Below are 25,857 nucleotides of genomic sequence, written 5' to 3'. Positions count from 1 at the left end.
AGTATTTAAAACAGAAACTCTGTATGTGGGGTTTTTTTAAAGGAATGAGACACTGGCTTCGAGCTAACAGTCCCAGAACACCTAAATCTGCCAGAGAAGAGGAATTTATGGTTTTCTCATCAGAAGAAGCTGATTTCTTCAAGCCTTGCTCAGACTCAAAGATGCCGTGGGGATTAAAGGAAGCAGTTGAAAAATAACAGAGTTGCTTGTTTTAAATAGAATGTATGCATAACCATGAAGTATGTATGAATATGCCACAGTGTATGGTTTTTAAGGTTATTCCTTTGTTCACAAAACGTGCTTATCGGGCTTAAGTGCCCGAGAGCATCCGGACGTCCGTAAGTCTTTGCTTTTTATTGTCTTGTAATCGCCCTAACTCTAAATTTTTATTGCTCTAATTGTATTACTATTTTAATAACCACTTCATTATTATTAAACATTTTAAATTTTAAAAACCAAGTGATTGGTGTTTTTCACAGCGGTTAACATAAAATAATGTGTTACAGAATAGAAATAAGAGAATAAATCACATGAGCATTTTTGGGTATTTTGGCGTGTCAGTCCCAGGTGGGCGGTGTCAGACATGGTGACGCTGGAGGTGAGGAGCAGGTTGTCCAAACAGGGTCAGCCCAAAAGGGGCTCATTCTTCTCCATTCTGTTAGAAATGAGAACCTTGACTCAGCCAATACATCAAGCAGCAATTAAATTTATTAATTAATATGGTAACGCATGAGCAGAGACAGCGCTGGGTGCAGTGGTGGGGGTTTTCCCCTCCACCTGCACACCGGTTGTTGGGCTTGCTGGTGTTTATTGATCATGTTCATGCATATTCATCAGCTTTCCCCAGCAGCTTCTATTTCCCATTTTGACGTGAGCTTTCAGCAGTTTCTATTTCTAACTTTTGACGTCACAATTCTGTACTTTAGGATCGTAAATCTGTGATGGTGATGTCTGGTTCCTTTCCAATTTCTATTCTCTGTTGTGATCTATTCCAGGTTTCAATATCCCGGGATGTGTGTCCCACATGGTGGGGTCCATCTTCCTGAGGTGGGGTCCAGCTTCTATTTTCTAGGATCATTAATCTATGGTAGTGATGTCCAGCTTCCCCTTTCGAAATCATTAATCAGCAACCTTGATGTCCATCTTCCTTTTCCAGGAGCTTGGGATAGGGTCACTTCCCTTTCTGTTTAAATCCTTTATATATTCCAAAGCTACAGTTTGAAATCCTTAATGCTAAGCAACATTCCAAAGTTGTAATTCAAAGGTTCTTATTGCAAAACAGCTTAAGACTTAATTACAAGTAAAAAGTTCTCCTCAAAAGCAGCATTCTAAGTTAGAATTCAAATACTCTTATTACAAAAAAGTTTAAGACTTGTAATTGTTATTTGCAGATAAAAGATTGGTTCAAAAGCCTTCTTCCATGTTTTCCTGGGTTGTGTATTAGAACTCATCTTTATAACTGTCCCATGGCCGTGTTCCATACATTTCATAACCACAACTGCACAGGCTGCCTTTATTTACCCGACACAAAACACAACTTTGTATTTCACACTCCTGCACAGAACTCCAAACCGACTCCAGTCACCGCACAAGCCCTATAGCCTTGAAGACCATGGAAGGAAGACAAAGAGCTCCTGAGGGCTTTCTGTATTTTCATCAGCCCCACGGTGGATTTGGGGCTGGGTCCAGGACCCTCAGGCACTGGGAGAAGGATGAAGAAGCTGCTCAAGGAGGCAGAAGCAAAACTCCAAGTCCCTGGGAGCATCCCTGGGCCCCAGCGAGGGCAGGGAGTGCCAGAGGCTCCCCAGGGAGTGCAGAGAGCAGATCCGTGAGGCCAGGATTGCAGGGAGCCCAAGGCTCTGAGCAGGGAACTGTGATGCTGAGCAAGGCCTGGCTTGGCTGCAGGAAGCAGAAAGGCCAAGCCCTGAGCCCAGCCTGGCACAACAGGGCCTGTCCCTCACGGCTGGCTCGGGGCTGTTTGTGGGGCAGGGGGATGTGAGGGGCAGCAAGGACAAATGTCACAAACCTGTGTGACACTCCAGATCCTCATGGAGCCAAGGGGCCAGTGTGACACTGTGGGGCCTCATGGAAACAAGAGGCCATTGTGAGCCTGCAGGGCTGTAACACCCCAGAACACTGAAATGCTGGGGGTCACCAAAGGTTCCTTCATTCGAGTTTGGTGCACAGGAGAAACACCAACCAGATATTCTCACCATGGACAGATGCCAAGAATATTCTTGGTAGGAAGGGACCCACAAGGATCATCAAGTCCAGCTCTGAAGTGAATGGCCCACACAGAGACTGAACACAGCCTCAGTGATACCAGCACCATGCTCTAACCAACAGAGCTGAGAGAGCAAAATGACACAAAATTTTACTGACAAAATATAGACAATCTAGGAACTTTGACAAAGGGTTTAACACAACATCCTGTTCTACATAAAACTCTTATCATAGCATTAACTCCATTATCTTAGCCCATTTAACCTAAAAACCTTTAACCCTTAAGATGCTAAGTTACCCAAAAATGTTCCAGGTAAGCAGGATTAGAAGAAGAAGAAATAGAGAACAACAGACAGAAGATCTATAGAAAGACACACACAGAGGCACCACCTGCTCAGGTTCCAGCACCATTAACAGAGGAACCCCAGGAGAAGGCAGGAGCCAGACCATGGGCTGGCCTCGTGCTCCGGCTTTTAACCCCCTGGGCCTTCATGGGCCCGCCCCTGGGGTGGGACTGCCAGTTGCTTGCCCAATCAGAGTCAGGTTAGGCACCAGCTGCTGGTGTGTGACTGACTGACAGCTGGGCCAATCAGAGCTGGGTTAGCCCTGCCTGCTGTGTGATTGACTGACAGCTCAGCCAATCAGAGCTGGGTTAACACCGCCCCTTCCATGTGATTGACAGCTGTGCCAGGCCAGGGCTGGGGGCGGGGCTCTGTCCCACCACAAACCAAGGCCTGACCTGCTCCTGGCCCCACACGGGCATTCCGAGCATCCCAAGGCGTCTCGGGACATCGATCTCATCCAGCCTCTGACAGCGACCACGGTGACACTACAGAACCTCATGGAGCCATGGGTCAGTTGTGACACTGTGCTGCCTCATGGAATCAAGGAGACCATTGTGAACACGGGGGCCCCAAGGAACCAAGGCTCCATGGTGACCTTGTGGAGCCCGCAGTGTCACAGAGGAGCCGTTGTGACACTGCGAGGGCGCATGGAGCCGAGGAGCCATTGTGACACATCAGGGCTTTGTGGAACCATGAAGCCATTGTGACATTGCAAGGCCCCATGGAAGCACAGGGCCATTGTGACACTGCAGAAGCAAGGGGAACATTGTGACACTGCAGGGCCTCATGGAACCAAGGAGACCATTGTGACACTGTGGGGTCACACGAAACCAAGGGAACATGGAACAGGTCTGGCTGGCTGGGCCTCCTGTGGACCACTTGAGAGGTCCAGCAGACCTTGGCATGTCGAGGGCTGCTTCTCACCTGCCCTGAAGCACTGGGGCTCTGGGCTTTCCTTCCTATGGGAGAGAACTGTCCTTCTCCTCCAGGGGCCATGTCCAAAACTGGGATTCCACTTCCAAAACTCTGTACATCCAAGGATTGCTCCCCGGTGAAAGCAACCAGGACCTAAAGGTTTGTCTGCCCTTGGCCTCCTGCAGATGCCTCTCACCCAAAACACTGGGGCTCGGTGCTTTCCTTCCAATGAAAAAGAACCGCCCGTCTTCTCAAGGTGCTCATGGTCCAAATTGAGATTCCTCCTCCCAAATTCTGTATATCCAAGGATTCCTCCATGACAAAATCTGTCAGGACAAGCAGGTCTTACTGGCTTGGCCTCCCAGGAGCCACCTCTCTCCTCTTCTGCCTTTGAAACACTTGGGCTCTGTGCTTTTCTTCCTATGGAAAAGAACTGTCCTTCTTATCTATGCAGAAATGGCCAAAATTGGGGTTCCACCTCCCAAATTCCCTATATCCAAGAGTTGCTCCCAGCCAAAATCTTCCAGTACCATCCAGTCTGGCTGGCCTTGGCCTCTGGTGGCTGCCCCTGCCACACTGGGGCTCGGTTCTTTCTTTCCCATGGAGATCACTGTGACACAGTGGGGACCTCATGGAAGCAAGGGGATCATTGTGGCACCACTGGAGCCCATGGAACCAAGGGGCCATGGTGACACAGCGGGGCTTCATGGACCCAGAGACCATTATGACTCTGTGGGGCCTGATGGAACCATGGAGGCCATTAGGACCCTTCAGGGCCTCGTGTCACCAAGGGGGCATTGTGATACCTCAGGGCCTCATGGAAGCAAGGGACCATTGGGACACTGTGGGGCCCCATGGAACCGAGGGAACATGGAACAGGTCTGGCTGGCTTGGCCTCCCAGGGGCCACCTGACAGGACTGGCTGATCTTGGAATGCCAAGGGCTGCCTCTCATCAGCTCCTGGAGCACTGGGGCTCCATGCTTTCCTTGCTAAGGGAAAGAACTGTCCCTCTTTTCAGATGCCCATTGCCAAAATTGGTAAGCTCCCTTAAAATTTCCTCTATGCAAAGGTGACTCTCAGAAAAACCTGCTAGCTCTGGCTGGCCTTGGCCTCCAGTGGTCACCTCTCATCTGCCCCTAAAACAGAGGGGCTCTTTTCCTTCCTTCCTATGGATAAAAAACAGCCTTTTTGCCAAATACCATGGCAAAAATTAGATTTTGGCCTCCCAAATTCCGTATATCCAAGGATTGCTCCCGGACAAAAGTAGCCAGGACAGACAGGTCGGGCTGGCCCTATGCTCTGGTGATTTTATTAGATTATGAGCTGAATGTTTTCATTGAAAACACCCTGGAGAGTGCCCAGAGATCTCCCAAGTTGGGATTTTGAGGCCTCGGGCACATGACCACTACATATGGACAAAGGAGCTCTGTGCTCTGTGCTGTTGTGGTGGTTTTACATCACGGAAGTGATGTCCTGAGAGAAGCTGCTAGCAGTTTCCTCTGTGTCTGACAAAAAACCAGTCAGTAATTAGCTTTGAGAGCTGACAATCTGTTAAACCACTAAGGAAACTGCACACGCCTCTGTGAAGACACAAGTTAAAGATGGAGAAGCCTGGCTGGGTCTGTTTCCCTTCTGGCCAGCAAAGAGGTGACCAGTCCGGCCCAGCCCCGTCTCAGCCAGGCCAGGCCGGGCGGCTCCTGCCGTGGGGCCGGGCCCCTTCCCAGGGAGCCGCCAGGCCCCATCGGCTGCCGGGCAGGGCAGGGGAGGCCGCGGGGCCGAGGCCGGGCCGGGCCGTGGCTGCGGTTGCTGACATCTGGCCGCTACCGAGCCCTGCCCCGCCGCCAGCCCGGGCCCAGCCAGGATCCGCCGGGCCCCAGGAGCAGCCCCGGGCCGGGCTGGCTCGGCCAAGGTTCTGCCGCCCTTGGGGTTCGCCCGCAACCAGCGGGCAGGGGGAGGAGAAGCCATGGGCCCCGGCCGTGCTGCTGCTGTGCTCTGGCCTGGCTGCTGAGATCCTGGCCCTGCCCCAGCGCGGCCCAGCCTGACACAGCCCCAGCGCAGCCGCTGCAGAAACCTCCATGGTAAAACAGCTCCGGCCGCAAGTACCGAGCCCGGCCGGGGTCACGGAACCATCTGCAGGCCCCGGCTGAGATATTGACTCTTCCAGTGCTTCCATCCTCCCTCGAGTGAGAGAAAAGGACAAAGTGCAGGCACACAGAGGAGCAACATGAAGACACCGAGGTCAGTGAAGAGGAAGTTGAGTCCCAGGTGGGAGGGATGAGGAGATGCCTTGATCTTGGGGCTGAAATCCTCTGGTAACGCTATGGAGAAGGATGTAATTGATACATCAGACTCTCTTTTTCCCTATAACACATTGAAAAGAATTGGCAGATGACTTGTTCAGCAAAGGCCTCCATGCTAATGTAAGGAAATGTTGAAGTAGCTGTGATCCCATGAGAAGTTTGAACAATGAAAGACAGCAGAGTGATGAGACCCAGGGAGAGAAGAAGACCTCTGTTTCTAGAGATGAAGATGATTTCAGAAATAAATGAAGAGAACCTTTGCTTTTAAACAGCTCATCTTGAAACTCATACCCCATAAGTTGACATGGCCCATAAACACAGCTGTGGGAAAAGCTGTGAAAAAATGGGAGGGACTTCACCATTGCCGGCAGCTGCTATTCATGGAAATGAAAAGCCATGAGACAACTGTTTTCTTGTGGAGAAGTCCCCATAACATTTACAAGTGGAGCTTCTCTCCCTAAGTGAACTGAAGAAAGACTATTCTAGAGGTGGAGAACTGACTGAAAATTTTATGTTTTGTCTCTTTACATTTTCAGGTTGTATGGAGAGGGGAAGTGTTCTGAAAGTTTTGTTCTGATTCTTACTACTCTTTATTTTACTTACTATAAATAAACTTTTCTTTATACCCTTTTAAAATTTTGAGCCCACTTTGCCTTTCTCCTAATCTTAGAGCAAGAAATTAGTAAGTATATTCTAGCGAGTGCCCTGGTAATTAGCCAACACTGAACCCACCACAGTAATTAACGCATTGGCCGAGAAATCTCAAATTGGAGAAGCAAAGCCAATACAAAATCTTCCTGATGAACTGCCTCAGACAAGAGGGAAATCAAGGCACAGCCATGGTTTCTCAGGATTTGTTTGATCCTCATGAGCCCCGTGGTGCATTTGGAGCTGAGCCCTGGAACCTCAGGGCCCAAGAGGAGATTGCACAAACCTTTGCATGAGTCAAAGTCAGAAGAAAACCCCAAAGTGTCTCAAAGCATAAATGGGACCCAGTGAGGTCCATCCCCAACACAGGCTCCTCATGGACTCCTTGGAGGAGAGAACTGGAGGCCAGGATGGCACAAAAACCTCTCAGAGACTCAAAATATCACAAGAACCTCTCAGTGTGGAAAGGAAAATCCAAAGTACCTGTCAGGGTCCGCAAATGCATGCAGGGTCCCTCATAGGTTCTTTTTGGAGATCTCAAAGCACAAAAGACACAGCAGGGGACACAACACTTTGCTTAAACAAAAATGCACTTTTATTTAATGCCAACAACTGCGATAGTGGGAGAGAAATAAAGAGATAGAGTGAAAGATAGAGAAAGAGGGGAAGGGGATTATAGCTACCAGTCTGAAGAGACGAGGCCCTCGGAGCTTGACGAGATGCTTATAGGCTGTCTTCTCCAGGTGTGGTCCGGACAAATTCCTCAAAACTCTTTGAGTCTTTTATAGGGTTCCTCAAAGCGGGTGGCATCTGGCCAAAGCGGCAGCTCTCCTGGCTACATGGTGGGTGTGGACTCGTTGTTTTGGGAACCAGTTGTAACCGTTGCATCGGTGCGGGACCAAGGGTACAGGACCGAGGGTACAGGACGAACTGATTAGGGCTCAGTCCACCATGACCAGTCCATTGTTCTCGCACTGAGTTCCCATGGCATTGCATACCAGTCCTTAAGGCTTGGCAGACTTTCCACCTCAACCAGGCTAGAGCTACTTTCAGGGTCTAGGGTCTCAGTCCTTGGAGACAGTCGTGAGGCAAACATGACGGATTTTCGGACAGACCCTGACACAAGGATCCTCCTTCCCACCATTGCTCTGAATGGGTATCACATTGGGAAGCTTCCAGTCATCTGGAACCTCACCAGTGAGCCAGGACTGCTGGTAAATGATGGAGAGCGGCTTGGCAAGATCATCTGCCAGCTCCCTGATCACCCTGGGGTGGATCCCACCTGGTCCCATGGATTTATGAATATCCAAGCATCTCAGCAGTTCTCCGACTACCTCCTCTTGGATAACACTGGCCCACTCTGCTTCCTGGCACCATCAACCAGCCCAGGAGGACAGTTGTCCTGAAGGCAAATCGTCTTCTCACTAAAAACTGAGGCAAAAAATGGCGTTAAGCACCTCTGCCTTCTCCTCTTCTGCAATTATAAAATTCCCTTCCACATCTAATAAAAAGTAAAGATTGCTCTTACCCTTCCTTTAACCATTGATATATTTGTAAAAACATTTTTTATTAGCCTTTACAGAAGCTGCCATTTTAAGTTCAAACTGAGCTTTAGCCTCCCTAATTTCTTCCCTTCATGCCCTAGCAAGTCCTTTAAATACTTCCTGAGAGATCTGACCCTCCTTCCAAAGATGATACATCCTCTTTTTATTTCTAAGTTCCTTCAAAACCTCGTTGCCCATCTAGGCTGAACGTTTGTCTCATCGACTCGTCTTTCGGCACACAGGGACAGTGTGTTCCTGTGCCCTCGAGATCTCTGTTTTGAAGCTTCCCACCTTTCCTGAACTCTTTTGTTTTTAAGGGCTGCTTCCCAAGGAACTCTCTGAATAAGTCTCCTAAGTAGGCCAAAGTCTGCCCTCCGAAGTCCAATGTAAAAGTCTTATTTGTGTTCCACCTGACTTCACCATGAGAATTCTATAATTTCATGATCACTGTGCCCCAAGCAGCCTCCAACCACCATATCTCCCACCAGCCCATCTCTATTTACAAAAAAAAGATCCAACATAGTCCCTCCCCTGGTGGGCTCACCCATCAGCTGCAACAAAAAATTGTCCTCCACAAACTCTAAAAATTTCCTGGACTACCTTTTTTCAGCCCATCTCAGCTGGGCTGCTGATTTCACCCCTAACTCAGGCTTACCACCCACAAGCCTGCTTCCAGACAACCCATCTGCATCCCCTTCCCCTTCAGATCTAGTTTAAAGCCCTCTCAAAAGTTCTGCCAGTTCATGAGCTAAAATTCTTCTGCCCTTCACAGAAAGATGCAGCCCATCTGGTCCAAGCAGGCCAGGTGCTGTAAAAGTTGCCCCATGATTAAAGAATCCAAAATTCTGCTGGTAACACAAACCCTTGAGCCACTTGTTAATAATGTGAGCTCTCCTATTGCTTTCACTGTTCTTCTTAGCCACCAAAGGGACTGAGGAAAAGACTGTCTTTGCCCCTGTCCTATTAACCACCTGACCCAATGCCCTAAAGTCCCTTTTAATTGCCCTGACACTCCTCTTTTCAATCTCATCACTGCCAGCCTGGGGTATCAGCAGTGGGCAATAATCAGAGGGCTGAATCAGCCCAGGCAGTGTGTCAGTGATATCCCGTACCCGGGCCCCAGGGAGGCAGCAGACCTCTCTGTGAGGTGGGTCTGGTCGACATATGGGGCCCTCTGTTCCCCTCAGGAGGGAGTCACCCACCACGATTACCCTTCTTTCCTTTTTGATGTTAGAGGTGCTGATCTGTTTCACAGATGAATCATAACTGGGAGACTCACTGGGCAGATAATTTTCTTCTAAACCATCTGGCTGACTCTCCAGATCCAGGGAATCATACCGAATCTGAAGTGGCACCTGGCTTGGGAGAAGGGGTTGGGAGGGATTTTTATTATTACCTCCTCGAGTAGGTACCCACTCCCACTCCCCTTCATCAGCCAGGTGTCCTTCTATAGCCTGACAGTGGGAGGTGTGGGAGACAGCGGGAACCAAGAAGAGCATTGCTGCCCTGCCAGACCTCATGGAACCAAGGATCCATTGTGACACTGCAGGGCCCTGGGGCACCACGGTGCCATTGTGACACTGCAGGGCCCAAGGATCCAAGGGACCTTGTGACACCAGAGGGACATTGTGACACTGGGAGGCCTCATGGAATCATGGACACCATTGGGACATTCTGGGGCCTCATGAAACCATGGTGACACCAAGTTGGCGGGGAGTGTTGATCTGCTGGAGCTTAGGAGGGCTCTTCACAGGGACCTGGACAGGCTGGATCCAGGAACCAAATCCAACAAGGTGAGGTTTAACAAGTCCAAGTGCCAGGTCCTGCACTTTGGCCACAACAACCCCTGCAGCGCTACAGGCTGGGGACAGAGTGGCTGGACAGCAGCCAGGCAGAAAGGGACCTGCAGGGACTGATGGACAGCAGGCTGGACATGAGCCAGCAGTGTGCCCAGGTGGCCAAGAAGGCCAATGGCTCCTGGCCTGGATCAGGAATGGTGTGGCCAGCAGGAGCAGGGCAGTGATTCTTCCCCTGTGCTGGGCACTGGTTGGGCAGCACCTCGAGTGCTGTGTCCAGTTCTGTGCCCCCCAATTTAGGAAGGACCTGGAGAGGCTGGAGCGTGTCCAGAGAAGGGCAACAAGGCTGGTGAGGGGTCTGGAGCACAAGTCCTGTGAGGAGTGGCTCAGGCAGCTGGGGTTATTGATCCTGGAGAAGAGGAGGCTCAGAGGACAGAAGGCGGTGTCAGGGCACAGGTTGGACTTGATGATCTCCAAGGTCTTTTCCAGCCTTGCTGATTCTGGGATTCTGTGAAACCACCCTTGGAGCAGTTGCAGGAGGAGCCCTGGGCCTCCTCTTCAGAAGCTCCAGCAGCCCAGGTCCCTCAGCTTCTCCTCACAGCCCCAAAGCCCATCCTGTCAGTCCTGCAGAGCCTCTGCAGCCCCTCCTCACTGCCCAGAACAGGCAGCCCCACAGCCAGACACAGCAGCCCAGATGTGCCCCCCTGGCCTGGGGTGCCTCTGGCAAGGGAGCAGCACGAGGCACTGCAGGAGCCTGCAGACAATTCCTGCAGCACTTGTGGGATGATCCTGCTCCCCAAGGGACGTTCCCATGGTGCCAAGTCAGGAACTGGAATGGGGAGTGGGGCCAAAGAGGAAAGGGCAAACAGGGATGGGCTGTTTGCAGGGGTGGGAACAGGGGTGGGCAATGGGAAGAAATTTCAACTAGGAAAGAGAAAACAAAGCAAAGGTGAAGCCAAGGAAATGCTCCGGGCAGTTTGGGGGTGGCTGCCAGGCAGCCCTGGCTCTGAGCAACAGCGTCTGCAGTGGGACAGGAAACTCCCAGCTGATGGGAACAAACTTTCTGGCTGACTGCAGAGGCCAGGACAAAGCTGAGTGGTTTCCCTGGCGTCCCCCAGCCCTTCCTGGCCCCAGGGGCTGATGGCATTTGTGCTCGCTCAGGTTCATGTCCCCACAGCAGCAGCATGGGGGTGCTCCCGCCTGCTGTGTGCAATGCAAACAGGGGCTCCTGAGCCAGTGCTGCCGTGGCTGTGCCTGCAAGGATGCGGCACCTGTGTGAGCTGGGGGAGAGGCCAGGGCTGCAGAGGGGGGATGTTTTTGGCAGCTCCATCAGGACGCTCTGGGACGCTGCCCTGGGCTGTCCAGCGCACTGGGGATGGATCAGCCCCTGCTCTGCTGCTCCTTCCTGTCTCCCCCAGGGCCCTAGCAGAGCACCAGCCATGCTGTTTGCCCCCAGCCTGCCCACGGCCAGCCTGGGGCTGCTCACGGGGGTTTTCTGTGCTGAGCATTGGCCTGGCCGTGTTCTTGAGAGAGCCTGGGCAAGGAGCCTGGAGCCCCCAGGCCCTGGCCTGAGGCGTCAGCGCTGCCCAAGCAGTGCCCATGGGCTGTCCCTGCTGCAGCCCCGGCACTGCCACCCCCAGGACTGTGCCCGGCCCCGAGAGCACTCAGGCCCTGCAGCAACACCAGGGCCACCAGGGCAGTGGGGCAGGGCCACGGGAGCAGCACTGGCAACACCAAGTGCTGCTGCTGCTGGGCACAGCTGCTGTGCCAGCACTGATCTGCCCCCAGCTCTGCACACAGACATTGCTGCTGCAGCTCCAGAGAAGGCAACAAAAGGGCATCTCTGCAGAAAACTGTGCTGGGAGTTCCTTGAGTTCCTTTAAAGGCAGTAAGAGCACAGCTCCTCATTGACACAGTCTGTGGCCACAGGGAAGGTGAAGAAAAACAAAATGAGAAATGGCACAGAGTGTATTTTTTATTTGTGGACAGTATGAAAAAAGTAAAACAAAATATGAACCTCCAAAATGAAACCAACAAGAAGTATCAAAGATGATTTTTATTTCAAGTGATTTGCAGAAACTGGCCAGCAGTTTAATGTTTCTGAAACCATCCAGTCATCAGTCTCCACACTGCAGCCTTGAGCTCCTGGTTCCTCAGGCTGTAGATGAGGGGGTTCAGGGTGGGAGGCACCACCGAGTACAGAACTTACAGGACCAGATCAAGGGATGTTGAGGAGATGGAGGGGGGCTTCAGGTGAGCAAATGCTGCAGTGCTGACAAACAGAGAGACCACGGCCAGGTGAGGGAGGCAGGTGGAAAAGGCTTTGTGCCGTCCCTGCTCAGAGGGGATCCTCAGCACGGCCCTAAAGATCTGCACATAGGAGAAAACCATGAACACAAAACAACCAAATGCCAAACAGGCACTAACAGCAATGAGCCCAAGTTCCCTGAGGTGGGATTTGGAGCAGGAGAGCTTGAGGATCTGGGGGATTTCACAGAAGAACTGGCCCAGGGCATTGCCATGGCACAGGGGCAGGGAAAATGTATTGGCCATGTGCAGCAGAGCATTGAGAAAGGCACTGGCCCAGGCAGCTGCTGCCATGTGGGCACAAGCTCTGCTGCCCAGGAGGGTCCCGTAGTGCAGGGGTTGCAAATGGACACGTAGCGGTCGTAGCACATGATGGTCAGGAGAGAAAACTCTGCTCCCATGAACAAGATAAGCAGAAACACCTGAGCAGCACATCCTGTGTAGGAGATGGTGGTGGTGTCCCAGAGGGAATTCTGCATGGCTTTGGGGACAGTGGTGCAGATGGAGCCCAGGTCGCTGAGGGCCAGGTTGAGCAGGAAGAAGAACATGGGCGTGTGCAGGTGGTGGCCGCAGGCTATGGCGCTGATGATGAGGCCGTTGCCCAGGAGGGCAGCCAGGGAGATGCCCAGGAAGAGGCAGAAGTGCAGGAGCTGCAGCTGCCGCGTGTCTGCCAGTGCCAGCAGGAGGAAGTGGCTGATGGAGCTGCTGTTGGACATTGGCTGTGACTGCACATGGGGTCCTGTAAGAAAAGTAATCATGGAATAGTGGGGTTTGGAGAGGACTTTAAATATCCCAGCCCAGCTTGGGGGCACTTTCCACCCTCTGCCTGCCCAGGGCTCTGCTGCCTGGAGCTGTCCCTTCCAGCAGCTGCTTCCCTGTGCCCAGGGCTGGGCCCTGCCAGTGCAGCCAGAGCCCAGCCCAGCCTTGGGGGCTCAGCTCTACCCTGCAGACCCCTCCCAGCTCAGGCACTGCCCAGGGGCAGCTCTGGCTCTGCAGGCTCAGATGGCAACATCAGAGAAACCCTGAGGCAGCTGGAAAAGCGACAGTGATGCTGCCTCTAAGGGGCCCTGTGCTGATTTCTGTCACTGACTGGTTTATTCAGATCTGAGAGAAAACTTTTTTATTTTTCTCAGCCTGAACTGAGAGATGAATATCTATGTGCAATTTCCCATCCAATCAACACAGATCAGTAGATTAAAAAAGAAGGATTTTCCCTTTTATGCCGCCCCTGACTTGCGGTGCTCTCTGTATAATCTGCTTGGAAATGTTCTACAGTTAAATGCCATGCTGGGAGCAGTCCTGCACAATGCAGCATCCTCACCACACAAGGAGAACACTTCCAAACCCTACTAGCTGTTTCCATCCAACCACATCTTGTCCCCCAGTGCTGGGAGCAGCTCCCCGGGCCGGCTGAGAGCTGTCCCTGGCACGCAGCACAGTCCCTGGCCCAGCACAGCGCCCTGGGCTGCAGGACCCTGCTCTGCAGGACAGCCCTGGGCACCCCTGGCTGCTCTGCACAAGAGATGATCAGAGAATGTACTCACAGGGTCTGTGGGCATTGGGATGTTCCAGCTGTAGGAGATCACTCCAGGAGCTGCAGCTGCATTGTCCTGCAGCCAGAGGTTCCTGTGCCAAGGGCTGCCAGGGATTCTGCCCCAGGCACTTCTCAGCACCTTCCCAGCCCTGACTGATGGAAGCTCTCTGTGCCTCTGTGCTGTGCCCGGGCTGGCTGCAGGCAGTGCCCCAGCCCTGCTGGGCTGGGAGAAGAGCTGCTCATCCAGAGAAATGTGCTTTTGAAGCTCTCCTTGGTTACCAGGATCACCCTCTGTGCCAGGAGCCCGGCCCAGCTCAGCAGCACAGACACAGCACAAGGACTTTAATGACCCTCTGGGGCTTTGTGCTCAGGCCCTGAACATCAGGCCCTGAGAGGGAGCTGCAGAAACCTCTCCAGAGCTCCAAGTCAGAATCCAACTCCAAAGTTTCTTTGGCTTTTAATGGGTCCCACTGAGGGACACGACTGAGAAAGTGTCCCCAGGCCCCAGGCAGGGCAGAGAACTGGAGGCACTGATGACAGGTGGGGACAAAGAGAAGCCAAGTCCTGGTGCCCAGGGGCACAGCAGGGTCTGTGCCACCAAGGGCTGTCAGGAGACACCTTGTCCTGAGGCACTGGGGCCTCCTGGCACAGCCCCAGCCAGGCTGGGCACTGTCAGCCCCTGGTCCTGCCCTCAGCATCCCCCCCTAGCCCACATCCCAGTGGCCTCAAGGATCTGCTGGAAGGAGTCCCTGGGGAGCCTTGCTCAGGAATGGCCCTGGGGGCTCCTTCATGCTCCCAGGGACTGCAGGTTTTTCAAAGCACTTTGGCTTTTGCCTTGGAGTCTCTGAGAGCTTTGTGCAGTCATGGCCTCCAATTATCTGCTGTAATTAGTCCCTGGAGAGGCTTTGTCAGGAACAGCACTCAGTGGGGCTCATTAATGCTTCAAGGTACTGCCGTTCTTTTAAGGTACTTGGTGTTTCCCTTTTTATACAGATTCTGTGAGAAAGATTGTGCAGTCACAGCCTGAAATTATCTGTTTTAATTAGCCCTCTGAGAGCTTTGTACTGACACTCAGTGGGGCTCATTGATGCTTTGAGATACACAAGGAGTTTAAGGTACTTTGGATTGTCCTTTTCACTCTGATTCTCTGAGAGGTTTTTGTGCAATCCTGTCCTCCAATTCTCTCCTCCAAGGAGTCCATGAGGAGCCTGCATTGAGGATGGACCTCAGTGGCACCCATTAATGGCTCGAGAAACTTTGGGGTTTTCTTCTGACTTTGACTCCTGGACAGGTTTGTGCAATCTCCTCTCAGGCCCTGAGTATCCAGGGCTCAGTTCCAAATGCACCACGGGGCTCATTAGGATCAAGCAATTCCTGAGAAGCCATGGCTCTGCCTTGATTTCCCTCTGCTTTAATGCAGTTCATTAAGAAGCTTGCTTTTTACAGTTATGGAGAAATATTTCAACGAGCTTCTAAGAAATATGTATTCCTACTTTAAAGAGTGTCTTTATTACTGTTCTCTTTTGAGAAGAGCTGATTGCAGCATTCTGTGATTGATATTGATGTAGGTCCGCTCCTAAGGAGGTCTGGCCAGGTCTGAGAAGTTTTACCTTGAGGTCTGACGCAGTGTGGACAACCTTGCCCCACATTCCCCAACCCCATGTGAGAAACAATTTTCACTTTCAAAAATTTAACTGGTTTAATAAGAACTTATCAAAATACAACAGAAGAGTGAATAAAGTAAAGAATACAGCGCCAGGAGCAAAGGATTCAGTCACCATGTGCTCATCTACAAAATGGATGTTCTGTCTTTTATACCTCCAGCCCCTCCCAAAGTCTTGTCAATCCACTCCTCCTTCACTGTCCAGTGGTGGAGATCACTTTCTTACAGCTTGATTGGAGCTCAGGCGCTGCCATAGCAACAAGCCGACCCTCCCAAATGTCCTGACTACTGAGGGCATCCCACGATAACAATGCAAGGGGAAGGGAAAGATAACGATCCACCTACACAACTTCTCTTAACATATACTTAATATTCACCCCTTAATTGGGAGAGTCAACCATAGGATTACCCATCTGTAACAACCCCCCGTTTTCTGTTTTTACAAGTCATTTTGCTGGAACAATTAAGTAAAAAAAATTCTTTCTCTCTTGAATGAGTCATACTAGCATCTGTTGATGTGGGCAAGGACAGTGGGAACAGGAGAAAAATCTCAGGTTTTCCTTAGACACACTTATTTGGAATGGACAAAAGGGCCTAACAGAGGTCCAGGACAGCTTTGACTCCCATCTATCATGCCTCTGTGGTTGCTACCCATAGTCATTGTATCTTAGGGGTCCAGAGGCCAGCTTGGTCTCGCCCTCCAGTCCCTGTTGTATTCAAAGACAGCTGGGGAATGACAGTGGTCTGATATGGCCTTTTGTCCCTACCTTACCATAACTACAGGGTTGCTACCCACAGCAGGGCTATGCCATCTTCTTGGAAGTGAACAAAGGGGTCTTGCCCTTCTTCCTTTGTCTTATTTTCTTAAAGAAGCTGTCCCATTACCTCTTACAGTCCCTTGTGTACTTCCCCTCAACAGGTGCTGGTAATTCTCACCCATTAAAGCAGGAAGACAGTTCTCAAGCTGGCTGGTGGAAGATTGACTTTGGGCGTCTTGGTGTTTTTCTGGTTGTCTTTCAGTCTCCGCCTGAGAGTCAATCTGTTTTTCTGGTTGTCTTTCAGTCTCCGCCTGAGAGTCAATTTCGTTTCCCCTGGCCTGGATGTTACAGTCCACTCATTGTGTTTTTCCTGCTGGGCCTTTAACTGTGTTGGCATGAGTCCATCTGTGGGCATGAGTCCATCCCCACTCTGCAGTTCACACGGCTGATTCGGTGGTGAGCAGTTCCTGAAAGGGACCTTCCCACTGAGGAGTTAAAGGCTGATCTCTCCATGACTTGATCATTACTTGATCAAATCCTCAGAATTAATATTATGGATTCTGAAATCCAGGGTGGTAGTTTGAGGAATAGCCCCTTTATGTTTTAGCCCTTCTAAGGTTTCTGCTATAGACATAACATATTTCTTGGCATTGGCTTCCCCTTCCTCATAGGTGGCAACCCTCTGGGGTGAGGTCAAAAAGGGTAACCCAAACGTCATTTCATAGGGTGACACCCCCAGATCTGACTGGGGTTGAGTTCTAAGTCTTAATAAGGACAAAGGGAGACATTTCATCCATGACATTTGGGTTTCAATCATTAGCTTATCTAGAGCTCTTTTAAGAGTTTGATTCATCCTCTCAATGTGACTAGAACTCTGTGGATGCCTTGGAGTGTGTAATTCCCATTTACTCCCAAGGTTTGAACAACATTTTGCAATATTTTAGAGATGAAATGAGTTCCTTGGTGTCATGATCCACTTGTGTGGGGTGTTGTGATGGTTCTTTTCACCAATCCCAAACGTGCAAAAAGGCAAACAACAAGGGACTATTAGGTAATCCCAACAAATGCACCTTTATTAGGGGCCAAAACAGTAAATGCGATAGTGGGGATCAGAAAGGAGATAAAAGGATAGAGAGAGAGAGAAAAGAGGGGGATGGGAATAGCTACCAACACAGGCGAGATCCTCACTGGTCCGGACGATGGGGATCCGTCTGGTCGTGTCGGGGAAGTCTTCGAAGTTCTGGTCAACTCAGGGGTTCAGTTATACTCCACAGAGGAAAAAAGGGGGGAACATGCAGGACAATGAGAGTCTATTGTAATTGCTGCAGGGGAACAGGTGAGTCCACTGAAACCACCGAAGCAGGACAAACACAATGAAGAATAAGTCCATTGGAATTACTGAAGAAGAACAGGTCATGTCGTTAGTGGTTTCCCCACTCCCTGTGGTAGGGGTCTCAGTCTCAGTCCTTAGAAGGAGTGTTTTTGATCTCCGTCCGTCTGTCACAGTGGTAACGGGGCAGATGAGAGGTCTTCAGTGAGAAACCACTAGGGTCACCCCAAAAGTTCATTCGGCTTCAGGAGGAGAGTGGGCAAAGATACACCAGGCCGTTCCTTGCTGTGTTCATGCCGGGTCCTTGCCGATTCCTTGCCAAATCCTTGCCAGGCCTTGTTCGGAACAGCTAACGTAACGGTGCAGCAACTGCACCTGCACTGCTGCTCTCTCCAAGCCGGTACTGTAGTGGGGGAAGGGGTTTCTCCTCTTGGCAATCGGTAGGCAAATGTGGGGGCTTCAGACGGCCTCTTACACTTGGTCTGAATCAATCCTGTTCAACATCCCATATCGGGGAATGATTGATTCTAGAAGTGTTTTACTCACAACATTGGCATTGGCTTTAACCGTGGGTACCGCCTCTACCCAATGAGTCAGGTCACCTACTATCACTAGTAAAAACTTCCACCGTTGTACCTGGGGAAGCTCGGTAAAGTCTACTTGGATGTTTTGAAAGGGCTGTAAGGCTAGTTCTCGCCCTCCCCTGGTGTTTTCCTCATGACCTTCTCATTTACTTGTTGGCATATCACACACCTTTCAATTACCTGCTTAGCTATCCCAAAAATTCCTATGCAGGCCCAGTCCCTTAGAAATTGATCACTTAGCGCTTGTGTACCCCAGTGTGTTGTTCCATGTATGCCTTCTAGCATTTTCCTGGCAAGGGGTTTATTCAACATTTGCCTCCCATCTGCTAATCTCCACTTCCCTTTGTTATCTTTCCTGGCTCCTGTTTTGAGGAATTCTTTCTCTTCTGTCTCACTGAATACGGGGACTTCTTCCATTTCTATCATGGGGGTTAATGCTATCATTAGTTTTTCTGTTCCTGGTTCGGCTGAATTCTTAGCATCTAAATCTGCTAAATGGTTCCCTTGTGCTTCTTGAGTCACCCCTTTTTAAGTTCCTTTAACATATACTGCTGCCACTTCTTCTGGTAATTGTAAAGTTTCTAACACTTCTAAAATAAGTTTTTAGTTCCTTTCCCCTTGAATTAAATAGCTCACTCTTTTTCCAAATTTTTCCAAAGGTATACAGTACTCCAAAAGCATATTTTGAGTCTGTATATATTGTTTCTCTTTTCTGTGTGAATATTTCCAGAGCTCACTTGAAGGCATACAACTCACATGCTTGGGCTGACCAGTTGGAAGGTGAATTTCCTTTTTCTAGGGCCACTAACTCTTCATCTGCTATAGCCTACCCCAATACCCTGTGCCCTGGATTACACGTGAAAATCCATCGATGTACAATCGTTTTCCACCTTGGAGTGGTTGATCTGTTAGGTCCTCTCTTACTTTAGTTTGATAGTTTATAACCTCTAGGCAATTATTTATTAATTCCTCACCTGGTTTTCCATCTAAAACTGGGCAGGGTTGAGTTGGTTACTTACGACTAGCTCTAAACCATTATCTATTAAGATGGCTTCATATTTTAGTACTTGGGAATCAGTGAGCCATTTCTCACCCTTTTAGCTGAGGATACTCCTTACGGAGTGAGTGGTATCTATTTTCAGTTTTCCTCCAAAGGTTAATTTTTTGCTTTCTTCTACGAGTGGGGCGCTCGCTGCCACCGCCTGAATGCAGGTTGGCCACCCCCTGATGACAGGGTCTTGCAGTTTTGATAAAAAGGCCACTGGTTTCCTGGATCCTCCCTGGTTCTGGGCTAACCCTCCATGTGCTGCCCCTTTTTCTATATCCACAAACAGATAGAAGGGTTTGTCTAAGGCAGGAAGACTCAGTGCTGCTGCACTGACTAATTTTTGCTTTAAAGCTTCAAAATTTGCTTGTTGTCTTCTTCCCACCTAATCTCTTCTTCTACTAACTTTTCAAACAAGAACCTGATGGCCTGCGTGTATCCTTCAATCCATAGCCTGCAATATCCCAACAGGCCTAAAAACCTCCTGACTTCTCTCTTAGTTTTTGGTCATGGGAGTGAGGCTATCCCTGCAATTCTCTCAGGGTTCAGCCGCCAGCTCCCTTGACAAATCACACGTCCTAGGAATTTAACTTCCCTCTCTACAAATTGGAGTTTCCCTTTTGATACTCAAAGTCCTTGGTCCCCCCAAAAATTTGCCAGTGCTGTGGTGGATTCTCGAACTTTGAGATACCTTGAGAGGAGCCCAGTGCTCCTTGCTCCCCTGTGCTGACACGTGAGTGTTTGTCTGGTTTCGGGATGGCCCTGGCTGTGTGAGGGGTGCTGCGTGGACACGAGACAGCCGGTCCTGTCCCGCTGGGTCCCAGCAGTGCCTCGCAGCAGTCCTCCATCCACGTCAGGATGCCGGCCAAGAGAGGTCCTGGAAGCTGAGGCAGCTGATTTTAAGCTTGTGCAGGTGCCTACAGGCCAAGGCCAACGGTGTTCCCTCAGGATATAGCAGTCCTGAGGGGTCTCCCTCATTCAAACAAATCGGCAGATAAATGCATTGTCAGCCAAAAGCCCTTTTATTGACCTGGCAGGAGGGCCGGGGTCTGCACCCCACTAAAGTGTTTATCTGCCACATATAAATTTCAGTGGGTTGATGTAGGAGTTGTGTCAAAAACACCATCCATCTTTACACTGCTGAGGTGATTCCATAGGCAGGCGGTTGGAAATACATTGTGTCATATTCCCATACTTGAAGCTGATGTCCAGGCCCTGGCCAGGAGCGGTCTGGATGCCCCAAAGCAGCACAAAGTCTTCCTCACGGCTTCCCTGCACAGGGCTGATTCCACACTTGCCCTTAGTTCTTCTGGTAGACTGTGTCTAAAGCTTTTTGTCAGGTCACTCTCATGTCAAGTTAGGCCTGCCAGGTTTTTGTTATGCTAACTGGTGCTAAGTACTTAGGCATGTCTGTGCTAATTACTTGTTTACTCATGTGAATTGCTTGTGCTCACTTATGTCAAACCAAGGCCTTGTTCCATCCCCAAAGGTGCCTGAGGCCACCCGCTCCTTGTGGCACCAGTTGCTTTCCTGTGGAATGTTCTCCCTCCCCGAGGGTAAAGAGGGAGCTGCAGAAAGAGCTTGCCAGGCTGCTCTCCATCCTTTCCCAGCACTCCTGGTGAAGTGGAGAAGTCCGAGCTGAGGGCAAAGGTGCAAATGGAACAGCCGTGCACAGGAAGGCTCGGTGGGAAGGATGATCCAGGATCCATAGGCCTGGCAGCCTGAGCGTGCTCCAGGGGAAGGCCTTGGAGCAGATCCTCCTGAGTGCCATCCCACGGCACCTGCAGGGAACCAGGGCGTCTGCTGGAGGGTGGGAAAGCTCTGCGGAGGGACGGGGACAGCTGGGGCTCCTGGCGGGGTGTTGAGGGCTTCTGTGCAGGAGTTTGGGGGGCTGGTGTTGGTGGGGTGTTGGAGAAGGAGTTGTCTGGAAGGTGAGAGGTCTAGGCTGGAATTTGAGTCAGTTTGAAGGCAGCATCTGTGCTTTGGCACAGCTTTGGTTAGGGAGGGCAGAAGGAATATCTGTGACTTTTCCTCTTCATGGTCCTGATTCTCCTGCAGGGAACAAGAGGGGAGAGCTGTACTTTACTGGCCACTCAGATCTCTGTACCAGGGGGAGGATTAGCCCTTTTGCCATCTACTCATTTCTTTGAGCTACTTTTCTACCACTGAGTGGACTTTGATTTCTTGAGAGCTTTTATTTCTTAAGAGAATTAGGATATGATCATCCATTCATAGAAAACCAAAGAATGGCCCTTGGTTTTTCCCTTTTTTTTGTGTAGTGCTCTGTTCTGTAAAGTGACCCTCCGTGGATGAGGTTAAGGCAAATGAGTTGCTGCTTTGAGATGGGAAGCAAAATTCCAACTCTTCACCTCCTCAGGCCATCCCAATTAATTTGGGAAGTTTGCAACTTTTTGGAACTGCTTGAGTTGAGCAATGGGAAATAAAGCTTTCTTGAATTGAGGATTCTTACTTGCCAGATTCTTCTGTGCCTTCGCCACTAAGGTGTTTTGTCCTGAAGGCAATAACTTCAATGAGAAAATAATTTCAGCACAGAGTAAGAGCTTCTGACAGAGACCAAGTGTTGCCAGCGTTGCTCCAGGTGCTCCTGCCAACAGCCCCTGCAGGCAGGAGCGCAGCCCCCAATGCACGTGGCCTTTGGCTCCCTCTGGCACAGAAGCCCCCCACGGGCACAGGTCTCTGGGGCAGGAGACGGGCACCGGTACTGCCAGGGCTCGGGGGGTGGCAGGTCTGCTTGGGCAGGGACTGTGCCACACCTGCTGATGTCAGCGCTCCCCGGGCCCCAGGGGTCAGAGCAGCATTCCTGCCCTGGCCCACACGTTCCTTGTCTGTGTCACACCCACGGGTTTAGGATGGCCACCAGCCGGGACGTGTCCCAAGGAGGCCGTGCCAGCTTCTGTGAAGGCCCCGTGCCCTTCCCAGCACGGCTGCATCGGCAGCCCTGGGGGCTCCTTCTGCTGCCCTGAGCCTGCAGAGCAGGGCAGCGTTTGCTGATGGTTTGAGCCATTCCTAAAGATCCTGTCGGGCTGTCTTAGACACTTGGGGTGAGGGATTCCTTCCAATCTGATCCACTTTGGGTGGGCTGGGGGTGGCCCCAGGGTATGGGGCAAGTGTGTGCAGGGGCCCTTTGTGACACGGTGCAGCACGGTCACCGTGGCATGGAACAGGACAGTGTGTCCAAGGGCCCTTTGTGACACGGGGTGACATAGGAGCTGGCGGTGACAAGACCACGCCACAGTGCTCGGAGCACGCGACGGGACAGGACGGGACAGAGCGGTGCCGTGAGGAGCCCCCGCACAGCGCACTCGTTCGTGTCTGACCCGGAGCTTTTCCGAGGTGTTATTCCTGCAGCTGACCTCGAGGCCTGACCACAGGACTTGATGACCCATGGCCTTCCCGAGGCTTCTCTTCTGCAGGTGTCCTCGAGGGCAGACTGTGGGACTTGGTGCCCTGGAGGCATCTCCCATCCCTGCCACCGGTGCCCTCGAGGCCAGACCACAATCCTTGACAGGAGTCTCCTGTCCTTGTGGCAGGAGCCCTCAAGACCAGAGTGCAGGACTTGCTGTCCTGTAGCCTTCCTGAGGCTTCTCTCTTGAAGGTGCCTTCCAGGCATGACTGCAGGCCTTGCTGACTCAGAGCTTTTCCGAGGCATCTCTCCTGCGAGTAGCCACAAATCCAGTCTCTGACATGGAGCAGTGACCCCCGAGAGTGCCCAAGCTGGCCTGGGTGGAGGAGAGGAAGAAGGCCCTGGAGCTGGCCCTGCACAGGAGACCTGTGCTGCCCTGCTGGATATGCTCGTAGAGGAGGGGTTTTCCAATCCAAAGCAAGTAAGCAGCCTGTGGCCAGGATTTCATCCTCCCAGGAATTGCTTGGCCTCCCAAGCCATGCCTACTGGTCACTGGAAGCCTTTGAGGCCATGGCAGTGTGGTGGGAAGGGAAGCACTTCTCTGGGGAAGCTGGGGACATTCCTCCCTCTGGCAGCTTTCCAAGTCTCCCCATGACTTCTCCAGGTGCCTGCCATGGTGAGGTACATCCACCAGTGGCTCATGGCCAGTCAGTTTGCTGAGCACAGGCTGAACAGGGCCCTGCTGGATCTCACTGAAGAACAGCCTGCTTATGTAGTAATGTGTCCTGGTTTGGGGCAAATTTGGGAGAAAACCTTCAGAAGGAGCCCCAAGAAAGCAAACCCCCACAGCCCCTTGCTCACTTGGCTCAGGAAGAATTTCCCCAGAGAGTAGTGGAAACAACCTTTTTATTGAGCAGGCAAAGCACTCCCCAGCACAAAAAAATGAACAACACCAGATGACAAAAAGTCTTTCTACGCTCTGAAGAGGTGACAAATTCAGAAAGTCTCTGCTGGGAGTGGTTGCCCAGTTATCAGTCTCCGGCACTGGGGGTGGCTGCTGCAGGTCACAAAATGCTGGCTCTCGATGTCTCTTGGTGTTTCCCATGTCCCAGTCCTGAGCAGGTTCAAATGGTATTCAGGAAAGGGAAAGAAAAAAAACAGTCCAGGGAAAAAATTGGATTGCCTAGCTAAACTAACTAATAAGCAAAAGCAAGGGCAAAAGCAAAAAGCAGGAGCAAGAGCAAAGTGAAAGCAAGCAAGCCAGCAAGCCAGCAAGAAAGCCAGCAAGCCCTAGCCTCTCCTAGACACAGACTTTGGGGAGAGGTGAGCTGGCTGATAACAAGACAAAAAAAACCTTCACTTTTCGGAGCCAGTCCTGAAGGCACAGAACATAACATCAAGCGTAAACAGAACACACGATTGGGGATGCAAGCACCATAACGTCACCCTAGGACATTCCACCCCTTATCTCCGAATCGTCAACATACTACCAAACATCATGTAAAAACTTAATCAGGTAAAAACTTCCATCTTTCACTTACTCAGACACATTTCCTTCCATCTCTCTTGCTCAAACCTTTGACACACATTTCCTTCTATATCACTTGCACAAACCTTCGACACTTATACATTTCCTTCTGTCTCATGTCGGTGTGGTTTAATGTACAGACAGTGGCAGTAACATCCAACAGTGATATTTGCATATGAGATCTCCCTGAGGTACACATCGAGTTCTTCCATATTTCTGCATTATTCACCATGTACAACCCGATCACTGAGCAAAGACAATCCCACGAATACGTTTGTCTGTACTCGAGGCAGAATTGATCCACACTGTCTTCCCTAACAAACCTCTGATATGTGCCACTGGGATTTTATCTACCTGGATCGGAACAGCATATAAAAAGGAGCAGTTCCAAACATATGGCACATTATGCCAATCAGCCTTCTGATGAGCCTGTGACATTTCTTACTCAACAGTGACACTGCAGTGCTGGCCACCAGGCTGGCTTGCCAAGGGAGGCTTCTGGCCATGCCCTGCAAGCAGCTGCTGCTGCCAAGGTGCCTTTGGTGCCTCAGGCTCTCCCTGGCACAGCTCCCAGCATGGCACTCTGCCCTTGTGCCCGAGGCCTTCCCTGTGCTGGGGCTGGCCTGGGGCTTTTCCTGCAGCGGGACCTGCCCTGCTCCTGGCACAGGAAAGGCAGTTCCTGCTGGAGCAGGAGGCTCTGCCTGCGGTGGGCTCAAACCACTCCAGCAAGGCCCTGGTGACGTCAGAATTGCTTCCTAGAGCAGAATAGTCTATAATTGGTATAGCTCCTATATTGAGGAGTAAATAACTATTTTTTAAATTTTATTCTGTGTTGTAAATAGACCGTTTTATCTAATAATGATCAGAATCAATCATAGCTGTATTTATACAGATTTATCTGGTATTACATCATTAATCTTTTGGGACAAATTGCATTAAGGTTCAATTCCACCTGTCCAATCTGCAGGGTCGGGATGGGATCCAGGCGCTGCCAGTCTCTTCTATTAGAAGGAATTCTAGAAGTCTGGGGGTCCTGCAGGGGTTTGAGGATCTATGGTGGCTGTTGGGGGACATTTCTCCACCTCATGACTCAGCAGGAGTTTCTCCAGTAAGGAAATAAAGCTTTTGCCTGAAGCTCCCACTCTGCCCATGACAGGAACCCCTGAGTGTCTGTGACATCCCGGCTCTTTGGCAGCCTGGGGACTCCTGGGATGTCACCGTGGAGCTCCCGTGAGTGCCTGTGACAGATCGGTGCCTTTGCAGCCAAAGAACCCCTGGGATGTCACCATGGGATGGCTGTGACTGCCTCTGACCACACGGCTCTTTACCATCCCCAGAAACCCCTGGGAGGTCTCCATGGAGCCCCTGTCTCTGCCTGTGACATTCCAGCTCTTGAGGATCTTGGAGACTCTTGGAAAGTCCCCATGGAACCCCTCTGAGTGCCTGTGACAAATTTGATCCTTAGCAGGCAACCATCACCAGGACTCCCTGTTGCTGTGGTCAGTTTCCATGGCAACCATCACCAGCCCCTGTTGCTATGGTCAGTTTCCATGGCAACCATCACCAGCCCTTGTTGCTATGGTCATTTGCCATGGCAACCATCCCCAGCCCCTGTTGCTATGGTCTGTCCCTGGGCAGCTCCATGGAGACCCCATGCCAGGGGTGGACACCAGCTCAGGCCTGGAGCCCAAGCCCGTTGCCTGTTGCCATGGCAACCATTGGCAGTCCCATCCCCAGGGCCATGGGACCCCAGAAGCACAGAACTGGCTGAGCTGGGAGGGACCCATCAAGATCCTCGAGTCCAACTGCTGGCCCTGCACAGGACACCCCAACAATGCCAGCCTGGGCCTGGCAGCGGTGTCCAAACGCTGCTGGAGCTCAGAGAGCCCTGGAGCTGTGACCCTTCCCTGGGGAGCCTGGGCAGTGCCCCAGCAGCCTCTGGGCAAAAACCTTTTCCTGAGATCCAACCTCAG

At 51.2% G+C, this 25,857-nt stretch overlaps 1 pseudogene; it reads left to right on the top strand.

Annotated features, from left to right (window-relative positions):
* Positions 1 to 25,857, top strand: part of LOC137466906 (zinc finger protein 850-like) — an 807,951-nt pseudogene that overhangs the window by 29,712 nt on the left and 752,382 nt on the right.

The sequence above is a fragment of the Anomalospiza imberbis genome, unplaced genomic scaffold (genome assembly GCF_031753505.1).
Source record: "Anomalospiza imberbis isolate Cuckoo-Finch-1a 21T00152 unplaced genomic scaffold, ASM3175350v1 scaffold_47, whole genome shotgun sequence".
In the NCBI taxonomy this organism is placed as follows: Eukaryota; Metazoa; Chordata; class Aves; order Passeriformes; family Viduidae; genus Anomalospiza; species Anomalospiza imberbis.
The sequence above is the reverse complement of the archived record's forward strand: the minus strand, read 5'-3'. Positions and strand labels throughout refer to the sequence as shown.